Genomic DNA, 19,337 nt, shown 5'->3' with positions numbered 1-19,337 from the left:
CGGCTTCCCAAAATGCTGGGATTACAGGCGTGAGCCACCATGCCTGGCCTCAAGTACTCAAATGTTTACTAAGTGAATGAATTAACCCATGTTTATTCTGAAAGCATTCAACATATATCCATCAAGCAGGTAATCTCAAATTCTGCAAGTCTAAAATTAATTTCTGCCCCTTTTCCTGAATTCCCTTATTTCTAATATCTCTTAACTTGTCTGACTGCCTCTGTTCTCCTACACCTCCAAACCACCCTCAGTAATGCAGCTAGCATTAGCCTTCTCAAGTATATGTGATCATGTCATTTCTCTCTATATAAACCCATTAATGTTGCCTATTCACTTCCAGTCTACTACATACGAAGACTCATACCTAGAATACTCTTTTACTGGATATCTTTACATATTTCTTTGCTACATGATGATATGCTACCATTCCTTACTTCTAAAAGCAAATCTAATATCATCCCAGACATCTAAGATTTTAGGTCACATGTGATGGCTCTGCTTAAATCTTGAAATCATGAGGGGCATAGTACAATTATGAGTCCTCTTCTAAATGCCACTAATTCAAATGACTTCCGCCATTCCACCTCATGAGCATAAACCAAGGTTATGAGTAAAAACCTGTGTTTCTTTTCCTAGGAACCAAATAAAACTGCATGCCATTCAAAGGAGTAAAGCAAACTGATGGATGTTAGAGCAGAGATCTATCCCCTTTTTTTTCTTTTTTTTCTTTTTTTTTTTGAGACAGGGTCTTGCTCTGTCACTCAGGCTAGAGTGCAGTGATGCGCAATCATAGCTCACTGCAGCCTCAAACTCTTGGGCTCAAGTGATCCTCCTGCTTCAGTGCCCCAAGTAGCTAGGAATACAGGTGCACGCCACCATACCTGGCTAATTTCTAAATTTTTTGCTATGTTGCTCAGGCTGGTCTTGAACTCCTGGCCTCAAGTGATCCTCTTGTTTCAGCCTTTCCCTTCCCTTCCTTTTTTGTTTTTTTTTTTGATATGGAGTCTTGCTGTCACCCAGGCTGGAGTGCAATGGCACGATCTCGGCTCACCGCAACCTCTGCCTCCCAGGTTCAAGCGATTCTCCTACCTCAGCCTCCTAAGTAGGTGGGATTACAGATGTGTGGCACCACACCCAGCTAATTTTTGTATTTTTAGTAGAGACAGGGTTTCACCATGTTGGCCAGGCTGCTGTCAAACTCCTGATCGCATGTGATCCACCTACTTCGGCCTCCCAAAACGCTGGAATTACAGGCATAAGCCACCGTGCCTGGCCTTTTTTTTTTGAGAAAGGGTCTCAACCTGTCACCTAGGCAGGCTGAAATGTAGTGGCACGATCACAGTTCATTGTAGCCTCAACCTCCTGGGCTCAAGTGATCCTCCCACCTCAGCCTCCTGAGTAGCTGGGAGTACAGGCACACACAATCACACCTGGCTAATTTTTGTATTTTTTGTAGAAACAGGGTTTCACCATGTTGCTCAGGGTGGTCTCAAACTCCTGAGCTCAAGGAATCTGCCTACCTCAGCCTCCAAAATGGCCGGCATTACAGATATGAGGCACTGCGCCTCGTCTAGTCTATCCCTTTCTTAAGAGAAACCTGGAGAACTGACAATTCAGCCACTTCAGGTCCTCTAATAACCCTGACATTGATTCTCACATGAAAATGACATTTAAGACATATCAATAAATAGCAAATGAGATTTAAGATTTAGAATCTGCTGCAGTTTATGAAATCCACCACAGTACAGGAGAATTAAGGAAAAAATTTGGCTCTTCATCTTCTTTTTTTTTCCTTTTTTTGAGATGGAGTTTCATTCTTGCTGCCCAGACTGGAGTGCAATGGCATGATCTTGGCTCACTGCAACCTCTGCCTCCTGGGTTCAAGTGAGTCTCCTGCCTCAGCCTCCTGAGTAACTGGGATTACAGGCTTGCACCACCACGTCTTACTAATTTTGTATTTTTAGTAGAGACGGGGTTTCTCCGTGTTGGTCAGGCTGGTCTCGAACTCCTGACCTCAGGTGGATCTGCCCGCCTCAGCCTCCCAAAGTGGTGGGATTATAGGTGTTAGCCACCGCGCCCTGCCTGGCTCTTCATTTTCTAGCATAGGGCTTGACATAAGACTTTTGGCCCCTGAGAACCATTTCAGACTAGTGTGAGTGATTATACAGTCCTATCCTTCCCTTCCCCAGAACATTCACTAATCTGGGGGAAAGGCTGGTGGGATGTGGACATAAAAATATATAACCCCTTCATCTTTCACCCAGAAAAAGAAAAATCGAATTCCCCTGTTCCTATAGCAGAAACTTCATGTTTCCTGTCTTACTGAGTCGCATGAAACAAGGAGAAAAGAGAGTGTCCTTCCATTTGCTCTCTTTCAAGAGATTATAATGATAGGGTGGCACAATGCCTACTTCCCAATCACTAGGTTTTCATCAGATCTTTTTTTTTTTTTTTTTTTTTTTTGAGATGGAGTCTCTTTCTGTCGCCCAGGCTGGAATGCAGTGGCACCATCTCGGCTCACTGCAAACTCCGCCTCCCGGGTTCACACCATTCTCCTGCCTCAGCCTCCCAAGCAGCTGGGACTACAGGCGCCTGCCACCACGCCCGGCCAATTTTTTGTATTTTCAGTAGAGACGGGGTTTCACCGTGTTAGCCAGGATGGTCTCGATCTCCCGACCTCGTGATCCACCTGCCTCCCAAAGTGCTGGCATTACAAGCGTGAGCTACCGCGCCCGGCCCATCAGATCTTTTAAGAGAATGATCCAATCAGATGAGCTACTTGTAATTATAATCTAGTATAAGTAAAACATTGTCTTTAAAGAAGCTGCATTTCTGGCCCAGCCCAGTGGCTCGAGCCTGTAATCTGAGCACTTTGGGAGGCAGAGGCAGGTGGATTGCTTAAGGCCAGGAGTTCAAGACCAGCCTGGTCAGCATGCTGAAACCCCGTCTCTACTAAAAATAAAAAAATTAGACATGATGGTGCGCACCTGTGATCCCAGCTACTGGGGAGGCTGAGGCACGAGAATCACTTGAACCTGGGTATCAGAGGTTGCAATGAGCCGAGATCATTTCAGCCTGGGTGACAGAGTGAGACTTTGTCTCAGAAAACAAAACAAATAAAGAAGTTGTATTTCTGAAAATTAAGCTCTCCGATCAAGTGCTCATTTAGTCTAGTTTCATAAAGTTTATGAATCCTGTATCCATTCATTTGCCATCAAAGTCATCCTCACCCTGGGTCCTTAACTGTGAACTGCCAGAGCAGGAGAAAACCTGACCCCACATCTGATACCTAGCTAAGTTCCTGGTACATAATAGGCACAGATATTTGTTAAAATGAGTGAAATAAACACAGGGTTTTCTAATTGAGTATCATGTTAATAAATCCCTAAAAAGTCTCATAGATACACAATCCAGCAGCCTAACATCAAAATTGCTAATGCAACCGGAATGTGGATGATCCACAAGACATATTACTGGAGCCAGTGGTCTCCAGGACATATAACTTATCTGAACGTTTGCCTAAAATACATTATTTCCTGGGGTCCAAGTCATTGTATCACCCAATAAGAGAAAGTTCACTTTCTCTGAGAAGTAACAGAACCCGTAATAATTACCCATGAGATCCTTTGCACTATTTCAGTCATTCAGCAGATATTTGTTGGTTGGTTTGTTTTTTGAGACAGAGTTTCGCTCTGTTGCCCATGCTGGAGTGCAGTGGTGCAATCTCAGCTCACTGCAACCTCTGCCTCCTGGGTTCAGGCAATTCTCCTGCCGCAGCCTCCCAAGGAGCTGGGATTACAGGCATGTGCCACCATGCCTGGCTAATTTTTATATTTTTAGTAGAGATGGGGTTTCACCACGTTGGCCAGACTGGTCTCGAACTCCTGACCGCATGTGATCTGCCCACCTTGGTGGCCTCCAAAAGTTCTGGGATTACAGGTGTGAGCCACCACATCCAGCCAAGCAAATATTTGAATACCAACTATATATAAACACTGCTTGATGCTGTGGGGACTCATAGATGAATGGCGTATGAGTGAAATATTTCATAATATATTTATTTATTAACACACTCCACAGGGAGGTACATAATAAATTTAAATGCACATCCACAAGGAGTCACTAACAAGTTCACAAACTAGAGCTTACGATCTAGAAAAGGAGCAGAATGGGCTGGGTGCCATGGCTCGCACCTGTGATCCCAGCCACTTGGGAGGCTGAGGCAGGAGAATCACTTGACCCTGGGAGGGAGAGGTTGCAGTGAGCTGAGGTCATGCCCTTGCACTTCAGCCTGGGCAACAAGAGTGAAACTGTCTCAAAAAAAAAAAAAAAAAAAAAAAAGAAAAGTCAGAACAAAATATTTGTACTAATGGTATAAGAATATGAAAGAAGACACAATTAATTCCTGAGGGTGAAGCCTCTCAAAAAAGACACTTGGGCCTTGAAAGGATAAGCAGAACAATAATTATTATTTTTGAAAAATAGAGACAGGGACTCATTATGTGCCCAGTCTGGTCTCAAACTCCTGGACTCAAGCAATCCTCCTACTTTGGCCTCCCAAAGTGCTGGGATTACAGGCCTGAGCCACCATGCCCAGCCAGAACAATAAACTTTTTTTGTTTTTGTTTTTTCTGATGGAGTTTCACTCTCGTTGCCCAGGCTGGAGTGCAGCAGCGCGATCTTGGCTCTGCAACCTCTGCCTCCCGGGTTCAAGCAATTCTCCTGCCTCAGCCTCCTGAGTAGCTGGGATTACAGGCACCTGCCACCATGCCTGTCTAATTTTAAAAATATTTTTAGTAGAGACGGGGTTTCACCATGTTGGCCAGGCTGGTTTTCAACTCCTGACCTCAAATGATGCACCCACCTCGGCCTCCCAAAGTGTTAGGATTACAGGTGTGAGCCACCGCACCCAGCCCAGAATAATAAACTTTTAATGGAGAGTCATCAAGGAAATGCAAATCAAAATCACAGCAAGCTATCACTTCATACCTATAGAATGGCTATAATAAAAAAGACAGATAACAAGTTCTGAAGGGTGTAAAGAAATTGGAAACCTCATGTACCACTTATGGCATTGCAAAACGATGCAGCTGCTTTGGAGGACAGTTGGGCAGTTCCTCAAATGGTTAAAGCATAGAGTTACCATGTGACCTAGCAACTCCGCTGCTAGGTATACACCCAAGAGAATTGAAAACATGCCCACACAGGGCCAGGTGCGGTGGCTCAAGCCTGTAATCCCAGCACTTTGGGAGGCTGAGGCAGTTGGATCACTTGAGGCCAGGAGTTTAAGACCAGCCTGGCCAACATGGTGAAGTTCTGTCTCTACTAAAAATACAAAAATTAGCTGGGTGTGGTGGTGCATGCCTGTAATCCCAACTACTTGGGAGACTGAGGTACAAGAATTGCCTGAACCCAGGAGGCAGAGATTGCGGTGAGCCAAGATCCTGCCACTGCACTCCAGCTTGGGCAACAGAGTGAGACCCTGTCTCAAAAAAAAAAAAAAAAAAAGAAAAGAAAAGAAGAAAAAGAGAAGAAAACATATGCTTACACAAAACCTGTACACAAATTTCACAGAAGCACTATTCATAATAGCCCAAAGTGGAAACAAGACAAATGTTTATCAACTGATAACTGGATAAATAAAATGTGATATATTCATATGATGAAATATTTATTCAGCCATAAAAGGGAAGAAAGTACTGATACATGGTACAATGTGAAGTAAGCCTAAAAACATTATACAAAGAGACAGAAGCCAGTAACAAAGGACCACATGTTGCATGATTCCATCTATATAAAATGTCCAGAGTAGGGCAATCTATAGAGACAGAAAGTAAATTAGTGACTACCTAGGGCAATGGGAGAGGAAGTAATGGGAGGATTAAGTGGTGATAGGTAAGTGGGTAGGATTTCCTTTGGGGGATAATAAAATGTTCTAAAATTGACTATGGTAGTGGATGCAAAACTGCATAAACTAAGAACCACTGAATTGTATACTTTAAATGTATGATGTGTGAACTTTAAATTGTATGATGTGTGAATTATATCTCAATAGAGCTGTTATAAAAATGTGATGAGGTGCATGTTTATAGCAGCACAATTTGCAATTGCAAAGATATGGAACCAACCTAAGTGCTCATCGACCAACAAGTGGATAAAGAAAATGTGGTATATATACACCATGGAATACTACTCAGCCATAAAAAGGAACAAAATGATGTCATTTGCAGCAACTTGGATGGAGCTATAGGCCATTATTCTAAATGAAGTAACTCAGGAATGGAAAACTGCATATTATATGTTCTCACTTATAAATGAGAGCTAAGCTATGAGGACGCAAAGGCACAAGAGTAATATAATGTAGAATTTGGGGACTGGGAGGGAAGGCTGGAAGGGGGTGAAGGATAAAAGACTACATATTGGGTACAGTGTAAACTGCTCAGGTGACAGGTGCACTAAAATCTCAGAAACCACCACTAAAGAACTTATCCATGTAACCAAAACCCACCTGTACCCCCAAAACTATTGAAATTAAAATATATAGTCAAAAAAAAAATGTGATGAGGGCCAGGTGTGGTGCCTCAGGCCTATAATCTCAACACTTTCGTAGTCTGAGGCAGGTGGATTGCTTGAGCCCAGGAGTTCAAGACCAGCTTGGGCAACATGGCAAAATCCCATCTCTACCAAAAAAAGAAAATTAAAAATTAGTTGGGCATGGTGGCATGTGCCTGTAGTCCCAGCTACTCAGGAGGCTCAGGTGGGAAGATCATCGAACTTGAGAGGCTGAGGATGCATTGAGCCATGATTGCACTACTGTGCTACAGCCTGGGCAACAGAGCAAGACCCTGTCTCAACAACAACAACAAAATGTGATGAGGATGGGTAGACAGAAGAAGACATTCCAACTACTGAAACTATCTTGAGACGTTAGGTTACCAGAAGTTACCATGAACTGGCACAGAATTCAGCCTAGGTGGCATCACTCTACTTCATTTCCAGGTAGAAAAGTCAGTCACAAAATAAATATATTTTATTGAAGCTCAAATCATGTAAGAGAAATAAACAAATATTTCCTGCAACTCCTCTTCCTAAAAACAGCAATGTAAAACAAGAAAGCCATCTCTAAAACAGAGTCTGAGGCAGAGAATACATGCCGCATAACTGTCCAGCATAGATGGGTTTTTTTTTGAGACGAAGTCCCGCTCTGTTGCCCAGGCTGCAGTGCAGTGGTGTGATCTTGGCTCACTGCAAGCTCCACCTCCCGGGTTCAAGCGATTCTCCTGCCTCAGCCTCTTGAGTAGCTGGGATTATAGGCGTTCAACACCACACCTGGCTAATTTTTGTATTTTTAGTAGAGATGGGGTTTCACCATGTTGGTCAGGCTGGTCTCGAACTCTTGACCTTGTGATCCACCTGCCTTGGCCTCCCAAAGTGCTGGGATTACAGGCATGAGCCACCACACCTGGCCTATAGCTGGTTTTAAAAAGGTGACTCTATGGGCGGGTATGGTGGCTCACGCCTATAATCCCAGCACTTTGGGAGGCTGAGGTGGGCGGATCACCCAAGGTCAGGAGCTCAAGACCAGTCTAGCCAACATGGTGAAACCCTGTCTCTACTAAAAATACAAAAATTAGCCAGGTGTGGTGGCATGCACCAGGCATGTTGGCCAGGCTGGTCTTGAACTCCTGACCTCAGGTAATCCACCTGCCTCGGCCTCCCAAAGTGTTGAGATTACAGGCGTGAGTCACCGTGCCCGGCCTTCATGGACACTTTGAAATGAAGTATGGGGCTGGGTGTGGTGGCTCATGCCTGTAATCCCAACACAGAGAAACCAAGGCAGGAGAATCATTGAGGCCAGGAGTTTGAGACCAGCTTGGGAAACACAGTGAGATACTGTCTGTATATAAAATTTCTTAAAAAAGAAATTTGGAGGCTGAGACAGGAGAATTGCTTGAACCCAGGAGACGGAGGTTGCAGTAAGCTAAGATTGTACCATTGCACTCCATCCTGGGTGACAGAGTGAGACTTCATCTCAATAAATAAATAAATAAATAAATAAAAATAATAAAAAGAAATGAAATATGGGATGGTTAAAAAAATAAATAAAGAGGCCAGGTATGGTGGCTGACAGCTATAATCCTAACACTTTAAGAGATGGAGATGGGAGGATTGCTTGAGCCCAGGAGTTTGAGACCATCCTGGGCAACACAGGGAGACCCTGCCTCTACGAAAAAGTTTAAAAATTAGCCTGACATAGTGGTGTGCACCTGTAGTCCTAGCTACTCAGGAGGCTGCCCTGCGAGGATCACTTGAGCCAGGGAGGTTGAGGCTGCAGTAAGCCAAGATCGGGCCACTGCATTCCAGCCTAGGCAACAGAGTGAAACCCCGAATAAAAAAAACAAGAAAAACAGGAAAAAAAAAAAAAAAGAAAGAAAAAGAAACACAGGGACAGTCAATGATTTTCATTAACTATATGTCCCAATTTTTTTTTTAAACCCATAGTTTAAATGTGTTCAAATCAGTAGTCTAAAATGACACCAAAAAACAGGTAAAGGGATTTAGTTTATCATTTTACCTCAATCATCAAAAAGTCTACTAGAGTCAGGTGCAGTGGCTCATGCCTGTAATCACAGAACTTTGGGAGGCCAAGGTGGGAAGATCCCTTGAGCCCATGAGTTCGACACTAGTCTGGGCAACATGGCAAAACTTTGTCTCTACAAAAAAACAAAAAAAAAAAAAAGGAAAATTCAAAAATTAGCCGGGCATGGTGGCATGTGCCCATAAGTAGTCCCAGCTACTCTAGATGCTGAGGCGGGAGGATCACCTGAGTCCACAGAGGTTGAGGCTGCAGTGAGTGGTGATCATGCGACTGTACTCCAGCCAAGATGACAGAATGAGACCCTGTCTCAAAAGACAAAATCTACTAGGCCGGGCACGGTGGCTCACACCTGTAATCCCAGCACTTTGGGAGGCCGAGGCGGGCAAATCACAAGGTCAGGAGTTCGAGACCAGCCTGGCCAACATGGTGAAACCCTGCCTCTACTAAAAATACAAAAAAGTAGCTGGGCGTGGTGGCGGATGCCTGTAATCCCAGCTACTAGGGAGGCTGAGGCAGGAGAATCGCTTGAACCTGGGAGGCAGAAGTTGCAGTGAGCTGAGATTGTGCCACGGCACTCTAGCCCAGGCAACAGTGCGAGACTCTGTCTCAAAAAAATAAAATAAAATAAAGTTACTAGATTTAAGCATTGATCTGATAAGTGAAAATGGAACCCAATCAAGAGAATCTTGTATCATCTTCTAAAATTTTTTATGTTTATTTTATTTTTTGACTCTTGCTTCTCTCTGGATTGTTATCATCTTAGCAGGGAAAAACACTTATTCCCTACTCCAGATGTTTCTTTCAATGTAGACAGCCAAGTCTTTAGCATATCACCCCTCCCTTCTTAGTGACTAGAAGAAAAACACAGCTCCTTCTTTCCTATTTTGAGATCCAGCTGGCTGCAGGGAGTACACACTCAGCTTTGCTACTCTGAACTGGTCAAATTTTATAGGAGTAAGTGCCCACATGAGGAAGTCCATAGGTTTTTGTCTGGTTTTCAAGTACTGCTTGTATTTAGGTGGATAAATCTGTCAAATTCTGGATTCAGTATTAGAACATCTACTAGCCCACAAATACAAGCTATCTTCTTGAATATTAGTTTTATTTGTAATGAGTGTTACTGTATTTCCATCTGTCAAACTTTTTTCGTATTTCTCAACTGGATTGAAGTAAGAGGAATGCTTCAGATTGAAACCCTCAAACCCCAACAATCTTTAAGAGCTATGCAAATGTTATTTTTGGTAACTGAAATAATGGGGTAAAGGTTAGAGCACAGCCCTATTAGTTTGCAAATCCTATTATTTGTAAAATAATAATTCAATAGTAATTCAATTTGAGTTAAAGTAATCAATTCCATTCCTAATTAATGTCTTTATTTTACAAATGAGGAAAAATCAGATTCACTCTTTATATAACTACTTAATTTTTCACTGTTCATTCAGCAACTGAATAGGCAAGGAATCAATGTTTACTCAATTTTTTAAAAAAGTATTTTTCTTGACTATAAATCCCATTAATCAACAGAAAATGGTTAAAACACTGGCTCAAAAGTCACAGAGACTTAGGGGTTTTTGGGGTGTGTGGTTTTTCTTTTTTGAGTCAAGGTCTCACTCTGCTGCCCAGGCTGGAGTGTAGTGGCACAATCATGGGTCACTGTAGCCCCGAATTCCTGGGCTCAAGCAAACTTCCTACCTCAGCCTCCTGAGTAGCCTCAACTACAGGCGCATGCTACCACACCTGGATACTATTTGAAATTTTTGTAGAGACTTAGTCTTGGCCTGTTACCTAGTCTGGTCTTGACATCTGGGTTCAAGTGATCCTCCTGCCTTGACCTCCCAAAGTGCTGGGATTAGAGGCATGAGCCACCGAGCACAACCAAGATTTAGGTTTAACTCTACCATTGTCTTGTACTAGCTGTGTGACTTTGGATAAGTTGCTTGACCTTACCTATAAAATGGGGATAGTTAACAACACCTATGAAATAGGACTGTTGTGGGGATTAAGATAAATGCAGGTAGCCAGGTGTGGTTATTCTTGCCTATAATTCCAGCTACTCTGAAGACTGAGGTGGGAGGATCACTTGAAGTCAGGAGTTTGAGATCAGTCTGGGCAACATAGTGAGACTTTGTCTCTAAAAAAACAATTTTTTTTTTTTTTTTTTTTTTTTTTTGAGAGGGAGTCTGGCTCTGTTGCCCAGGCTGGAGTGCAGTGGCCGGATCTCAGCTCACTGCAAGCTCTGCCTCCCGGGTTTATGCCATTCTCCTGCCTCAGCCTCCCAAGTAGCTGGGACTACAGGCGCCCGCCACCTCGCCCGGCTAGCTTTTTGTATTTTTTAGTAGAGACGGAGTTTCACCGTGTTAGCCAGGATGGTCTCGAACTCCTGACCTCGTGATCCGCCCGTCTCGGCCTCCCAAAGTGCTGGGATTACAGGCTTGAGCCACCGCGCCCGGCCTAAAAAAACAATTTTTAAAAAATCAGCTGGGTGTGTTAGTGTACACCTGCAGTCCCGGCTACATGGAAGGCTAAGGCAGGAGGATCACCTGAGCTCAGGTGTTTGAGGTTGCAGTGAGCTATGATCACACCACTCCACTCCAGCCTGGGAGAGAAAGTGAGATCCCCTTCTGCAATAAAGAAATAAATAAATATATGTAAATACAAATAAATACATAAATACATTCATACATACATGTAAAACTCTTATCATGGTGCCTGAAACATAAAAGGAGCTGACATCTATTCATCACGTTAGAGTACTAGGCACTACATCAGGTACCAAGAACAAAGTGCTTAGCTAAACCAGACATGGTTTTGGCCCTAATGAAATTTTCAGGGGTATTTAGTGGGGAGAGAGACATTAATCAAATAATCATAAAATAATTTAATAATTAACCACGTGATAAATGGGCTACCAAAAAAAAAAAAAAAAGAAGGCTGTGGCCTATTTTCATTAGACTAGTCAGAAAGATGACATTCAAGTACAAAAGACTTCAAGGATGAGAAGAAACTAGTCATTCGGAGAATGAAAGAGATCGTTCCAGAAAGAGGGAACAACACAGTTAAAAGCTATAAGGTGGGACTTTGGAGGGAAGAGAAGGCCAGTGACGCTGGAATGTAATGAAACATCCAGCCTCTCAGTTTTTAGGTTTATGTGAGTTAAATTTTATAAAGGGCTTAGAACAGTAACTGGTATGCTCAGGAGGCTGAGGGAGGAGAATCACTTGAACCTGGGAGGCAGAGGTTGCAGTGAGCCGAGATCACGCCTTTGCACCCCAGTCTGGGCAACAAGAGCAAAACTCCATCTCAAAAAAAAATAAAAGAACAGTAACTGGTATGTAAAAATGCTGTCTATTATATAAAATAAAACTAAGAAACAAGGTAATTATTCACTCCAGGGAAAACAAAAATTGAACAAAGGAACTATTATCGTAGCATATTATACAGCTTAGCTAGAAATAATACTTATAAAATCATAATATAAATACTGAATACTGATTTAACTAAAAATCATGACACAACTTATACACGGAAGTTGGGAAGAAAGGGGAGGCTGGAACATAAGGGCATGGGGTTTAAAAATAAATAAATCTTTACCCTCTATAACAGAAAGGAATATCTGATTTGCTGAATCAATACACAAAAGTAGACTTATAGAATTGCTGAATTCTGGCTGGGCGCAGTGGCTCATGCCTGTAATCTTAGTACTTTGGAAGGCTGAGGAGGGCAAATCACTTCAGTTCAGGAGTTTCAGACCAGCCTGGCCAATATGGTGAAACCTCATCTCTACTAAAAATACAAAAAGTTAGCTGGATATGGTGGCATGCACCTGTAATCCCAGCTATTTGCAAGGCTGAGGCAGGAGAATTGCTTGAATCCAGGAGGCGGAGGTTGCAGTGAGCTGAGATTGCGCCACTGCATTCCAGTCTGGGCAACAGAGCAAGACTCTGTCTCAAAAAAAAAAAAAAAAAAAAAAAAAAAGAATTTCTGAATTTTATATAATTAACAACGAATGATTTGAAAAGGAAATTAAGAAAACCGTTCCATTTCTAATAGCACCAAAAATAATAATACGCTTAAGAATAAGGGTAACCAAGGAGGCAAAAGACTTGTACAGTGAAAGCTAAAAACATTACTAAAATAAATTGCAGAAGACACAAATATATGGAAAGACACTCCATGCTCATGGATTGGAAGCATTAACATTGTTAAGATATCAGGGCTGGGCACGGTGGCTCACGCCTGTAATCCCAGCACTTTGGGAGGCCAAGGGGGGGGGGGGGTGGATCACGAGGTCAGGAGTTCAAGACCAGCCTGGCCAAGATGGTGAAACCCCGTCTCTACTAAAAATACAAAAATTAGCCGGGCTTGGTGGAAGGCACCTGTAATCCCACCTACTGAGGAGGCTGAGGCAGAGAATTGCTCGAACCCAGGAGGTGGAGGTTGCAGCGAGCCGAGATCGCGCTACTGCATTCCAGTCTGGGCGACAGAGCCAGACTCCGTCTCAAAAAAAAAAAGATATCAGTACTATGCAAAGCAATCTGCAGAGTCAATGTAATCCCTATCAAATTCCCAAAAATGGGCTGGGTGTGGTGGCTCATGCCTGTAATCTGCAGATTCAATGTAATCCCTATCAAAATCCCAAAGATAGGCCGGGTGTGGTGGCTCATGCCTGTAATTCCAGGCACTTTGGGAGGCTGAAGTGGGTGGATCACATGAGGCCAGGAGTTTGAGATCAGCCTGGCCAACATAGCAAAACCCCATCTCTACTAAAAATACAAAAATTAGCTGGGCGTGGTGGTGCACGTCTGTAATCCCAGCTACTCAGGAGGCTGAGGCAGAAGAGTCACTTGAACCCGGGAGGTGGAGGTTGCAATGAGCCGAGATCATGCCATTGCACTCCAGCCTGGGCAAAAAGAGCAAAACTCCATCTCAAATAAATAAATAAATAAAATAATAAAATAAAATAAGCAAAGGACTTGAATAGACTTATCTCCAAAGAAGATTTACATATGACCAATAAGCATACGAAAAGATGTTCAACATCACTAATCATTAGAGAAACAGAAATCAAAACCATGGGATACCACCTCACACCCATCGGGATGGCTACTTGTCAAAAAAAAAAAAAAAAAGCAGAAAACAACAAGTGTTGGTAAGGATACAGACAAATTGGAACCCTGTGCAGCATTGAAAACAGGACAGTGGTTCCTGAAAAAGTTAAAAATAGGCCGGGCGCGGTGGCTGAAGCCTGTAATCCCAGCACTTTGGGAGGCCGAGACGGGCGGATCAGGAGGTCAGGAGATCAAGACCATCCTGGCTAACACGGTGAAACCCCGTCTCTACTAAAAAATACAAAAAAACTAGCCGGGCGAGGTGGCGGGGGCCTGTAGTCCCAGCTACTCCGGAGGCTGAGGCAGGAGAATAGCGTGAACCTGGGAGGTGGAGCTTGCAGTGAGCTGAGATCCGGCCACTGCACTCCAGCCTGGGCGACAGAGCGAGACTCCGTCTCAAAAAAAAAAAAAAAAAAAAAAAAAAAAAAGGTTAAAAATAGACTTACCATATGATGTAGCAATTCCACTTCTGGGTATATACCCAAAAGAATTGAAAGCAGTGTCTCAAAGGGACACTTGAGTGAATTTGTACACTCAAGTTCATAGCGACATTATTCACAACAGCCAAAAGGTAGAAGCAACCCAAGTATCCATCAATAGGCAAATGAAATAGGCCCGGCGCGGTGGCTCAAGCCTGTAATCCCAGCACTTTGGGAGGCCGAGACGGGCGGATCACAAGGTCAGGAGATCGAGACCACCCTGGCTAATACGGTGAAACCCCGTCTCTACTAAAGAATACAAGCCGGGCGCGGTGGCTCAAGCCTGTAATCCCAGCACTTTGGGAGGCCGAGACGGGCGGATCACGAGGTCAGGAGATCGAGACCATCCTGGCTAACACGGTGAAACCCCGTCTCTACTAAAAATACAAAAACTAGCCGGGCGAGGTGGCGGGCGCCTGTAGTCCCAGCTACTCAGGAGGCTGAGGCAGGAGCATGGCGTAAACCCGGGAGGCGGAGCTTGCAGTGAGCTGAGATCTGGCCACTGCACTCCAGTCCGGGCGACAGAGCGAGACTCCGCCTCAAAAAAAAAAAAAAAAAAATACAAAAAACTAGCCGGGCGACGAGGCGGGCGCCTGTAGTCCCAGCTACTTGGGAGGCGGAGGCAGGAGAATGGCGTAAACCCGGGAGGCGGAGCTTGCAGTGAGCTGAGATCCGGCCACCGCACTCCAGCCTGGGTGACAGAGCCAGACTCCGTCTCAAAAAAAAAAAAAAAAAAAATAGGCAAATGAATAAACAAATATGTGCTATATGCTGAACATACAATGAAACATTATTCAGGGTGAAAGGCAAGGAAACACTGACACATGCTACAACATAGATGAACCACGAGGGCATTATACCAAGTGAAATAAGCCAGTCACCAAAATATTGTATGATTCCACTTACATAAGGTACATAGGGTAGTCAAATTCATTGAGACAGAAAGTAGAACAGTGATTGCCAGAGGCTGGAGGGATGGAGGGAGAGGAGAATGTGCAGTTGTTTAATGGGTATAGAGTTTCAGTTCCGTAAGATGAAAAGAATTCTGGAGACGGGTTGCGCACAATGTAAATGCACTTAATGCTACTGAACTGTACACTAAAATGTTCAAGATGAGCCAGGTGTGGTGGCTGCCTCACACCTGTAATCCCAGCACTTTGGGAGGCTGAGTCGAGTGGATTGCTTGAGGTCAGGAGTTCAAGGCCAGCCTGACCAACATGGTGAAACCTCGTCTTTACTAAAAATACAAACATTAGCCAGGCGTGATGGCAGGTGCCTGTAATCCCAGTTACTTTGGAGGCTGAGGCAGGAGAATCACTTGAACCTGGGAGGTGGAGGTTGCAGTGAGCCAAGATCATGCCACTGCACACCAGCCTGGACAACAGAGCAAGACTCCGTCTCAAAAAAAAAAAAAAAAAAAAAAAAGGCCGGCGCAGTGGCTTATGCCTGTAATCCCAGCACTTTGGGAGGCCGAGGTGGGTGGATTACCTGAGGTCGGGAGTTCAGGACTAGCCTGACCGACATGGAGAAACCCTGTCTCTACTAAAAAAAATACAAAATTAGCCGGGTGTGGTGGTGCATGACTATAATCCCAGCTACTTGGGAGGCTGAGGCAGGAGAATCGCTTGAACCCAGGGGGCGGAGTTTGTGGTGAGCTGAGATCGTGCCATTGCACTCCAGCCTGGGCAACAAGAGTGAAACTCTGTCTCAAAAAAAAAAAAGTTCAAGATGGTACATTTTATGTTATGTATACTTGTCACAGTTAAACATAAAAATAGGCCAGGTGCAGTGGCTCACACCTGTAATCCCAGCACTTTGGGAGGCCGAGGGCGGCAGGGGGTGGTGGCAGATCACGAGGTCAGGAGTTCAAGACCAGCCTGGCCAGCATGGTGAAACCCTGTCTCTACTAAAAATACAAAAATTTAGCCAGGCATGGTGGTGCACACATGTAGTCCCAGCTACTCGGAAGGCTGAAGCAGGAGAATTGCTTGAACCTGCCAGGTGGAGGTTGCAGTAAGCCAAGATCATGCTACTGCATTCCAGCCTGGGAGACAAAGCAATACTCCATCTCAAAACAAACAAACAAAAAAACAAGAAAGAAGGAGAGGAAAGAAAAGAGAAAGAGAGAAAGGAAGGAAGGAAGGAAGGAAGGAAGGAAGGAAGGAAGGAAGGAAGGAAGAAGGAAGGAAGGAAGGAAGGAAGGAAGGAAGGATCTTACTAAGAAAAAGAGTGGGAGGTAAGGAAACAGAGACTCTATACAGACTACTCTTTCAAGAAGCTCAGGCCAGGCATGGTGGCTCACACTTGTAATTCCAGCACTTTGAGAGGCTGAGGTGGGGGATTATTTGAGCCCAGGAGTTCAAGACCAGCCTGGGCAACATGGTGAAACCCCATCTCTACAAAAATACAAAAATTATCTGGGCACAACTCCTGACCTCAGGTATTCTGCCTGCCTTGGCCTCCCAGAGTGCTGGGATTTTTTTTTTTTTTTTTTTGGAGACGGAGCTTCACTCTTGTCGCCCAGGCTGGAGTGCAATGGCGCGATCTCAGCTCATTGCAACCTCCACCTCCCAGGTTCAGGTGATTCTTCTGCTTCAGCCTCCCGAATAACTGGGATTATGGTGTGCACCACGCCTAGCTAATTTTTATATTTTTAGTAGAGACACAGTTTCGCCATGTTGGCCAGGATGGCCTCAAACTTCTGACCTCAGGTGATCCACCCACCTGCCTCGGCCTCCCAAAGTGCTAGGATTACAGGTGTGAGCCACTGCACCCAGCCAATCGTTAACCTTAATGATCATTTACTATGTGCCAGGCATTCATTACTAACAGCTCAATAAAGTGGATACTAGTAGTATACCATTAGATATGGAGTTATGGGAGAAAAAGAAGGTCAAGGATAATATTAAGGTTTCTGGTCTGAGCATATGGAAGAATGAAGTTGCCATTTACTGAGATGGAGAACAGTTTTGGCAGGGCAGGGAGGTAAAGAACAAGCAGGAGCTCTGTTAAGTTTGAAATATCTAATTAATGTCTAAATGGAACGGTCAGGTGTGATGTTAAATATATGAATCTAAAATACAGGAGGGCAGTCCAAGTTGAGAGTTCCATCATATGGATGCTATTCAAAGCTATGAGACTGGAGATATATATATATATGTATATATTTTGTTTTGTTTTGTTTTGAGATGGAGTCTCACTCTGTCACCCAGGCTGGAGTGCAGTGGTGCAATCTCAGCTCACTGCAACCTCTACCTCCTGGGTTCAAGTGATCCTTCCACCTCAGCCTCTCGAGTAACTGGGACCACAGGCATGCACCACCACGCCTGGCTAATTTTTATTTTTGGTAGAGACGAGGTTTCACCATGTTTCCCCAGCTGGTCTCAAACTCCTGAGCTCAAGCAATCTGCCCACCTCAGCCTCCCAAAGGCCTGAGGTTACAGGCATGAGCTACTGCACCTGTCCAAGAACTGGATAAACTATGAAGAGAAAATATAGACAGAAAAGAGGTCAAGGACTGAGTTCTAGGGTACTCCAAGGTTTAGAGGTCAGGAAAATGAGGAGAAACCAGGAAAGGAGCCAGAAAAAGAGAGGCCATAGAAATGAGAAGAAAACCAGGAGAGTGTGGTATTCTGTAAGTCAAATGAAGAAAGTTTCTCAAGGAATAGAGTGATAATTGTGTCAAGTGTTATCGATAGGTTAAGATGCAAGTTAAGAAATAAGCATTTTCTGGGGCCGGGCGTGGTGGCTCATGCCTGTAATCCCAGCGCTTTAGGAGGCTGAGGCAGGCAGATCACAAGGTCAGGAGATCGAGACCAACCTGGCTAACATGGTGAAAACCCATCTCTACTAAAAATACAAAAAAATTAGCCATGCGTGGTGGTGGGCGCCTGTAGTCCCAGCTACTTGGGAGGCTGAGGCAGGAGAATGACATGAACCTGGGAGGCGGAGGTTACAGTGGGCCGAGATCGTGCCACTACACTCCAGCCTGGGCGACAGAGCGAGACTCCGTCATAAAAATAATAAACAAACAAACAAACAAATTTACGTAATAACATGAGTCACTGCAGACTTTCAAAAGAGCAGTTTTGGTGGAGTGGTAGGAATAAAAGCCTAATTAGTTTGGGTTTAAGAGGGAATGAGAGAAGTCTGACATTATCAAAAAATGGAAAGGATGTAAATCCATGACAAATTTTATACATTGTTGATGGGAACAGACTTGGTACAATACTTTGGAAATCAATTTAGCATTATCTCCCAAAGTGGAATATTCGCATACCTGATGGCTCAGCAATCCCACTCTTAGGTAGAAACCCAAGAGAAACTCTTGCACAAGGACACTACATACAGAAGAATGTTCAGAACAGCAATTTCAAAAATAGCATAAATGAACAAACAAAATCTAGAAACAGTCTAAAAGTCCATTGGTAGGAGAATGGATAAATTACAGTATATTCACAAATGAAATATTATAAAGCATGGAACAACGAATAAAACACATCTACATGCACCATGAATGAATCATGAAAACACAACATTGAAAGTAAAAAAACAAAAACAAAACAAACAGAAGACTATGTGCTGCAATAAGAGACTATAGCAGTGGTTACAAGCACAGATTTGGAACTAGATTACCTGGGTTCAAATCCCAGTTGGGCCATTCACTAGCAGTATGATTTTCAAACTCTCTGTAACTCACTTTTCCTCATCTATAAGATGGCAATAATAATAATGAAGTTGTAAGGATTAAATAAGAAAAAAATAGTTATACAATTATATATTATGTAGATATAATTACAGATAGTTATATAAAGTACTTACAACAATGCAAACAAGTAAATTAAATATGATTTTAAAACTATGTTTTTTGGGGAAGACTTTCAGTCCAAAATGGGAGTATAGAAGTAAACTGGCTTAACTTTCCTCCACAGAAAACTAAAACTATGTTTTCAAAAAGTAACAGGGCTGCCAGGCGCAGTGGCTCATACCTGTAATCCCAGCACTTTGGGAGGCCAAGGTGGCTGAATCACTTGAAGTCAGGAGTTCAAGACCAACCTGGCCAACATGGTGAAACCCTGTCTCTACTAAAAACACAAATATAAGTCAGTTGTGGTGGCATGCGCCCGTAGTCCCAGCTACTCAGAAGGCTGA

General features: G+C 43.6%; 1 pseudogene; it reads right to left on the bottom strand.

Annotated features, from left to right (window-relative positions):
* LOC115892004 overlaps positions 1-18,865 on the bottom strand; it is a 50,214-nt pseudogene extending 31,349 nt beyond the window's left edge.
* Between the last annotated feature and the right edge of the window lie 472 nt (positions 18,866-19,337).

The sequence above is a fragment of the Rhinopithecus roxellana genome, chromosome 10 (genome assembly GCF_007565055.1).
Source record: "Rhinopithecus roxellana isolate Shanxi Qingling chromosome 10, ASM756505v1, whole genome shotgun sequence".
In the NCBI taxonomy this organism is placed as follows: Eukaryota; Metazoa; Chordata; class Mammalia; order Primates; family Cercopithecidae; genus Rhinopithecus; species Rhinopithecus roxellana.
The sequence above is the reverse complement of the archived record's forward strand: the minus strand, read 5'-3'. Positions and strand labels throughout refer to the sequence as shown.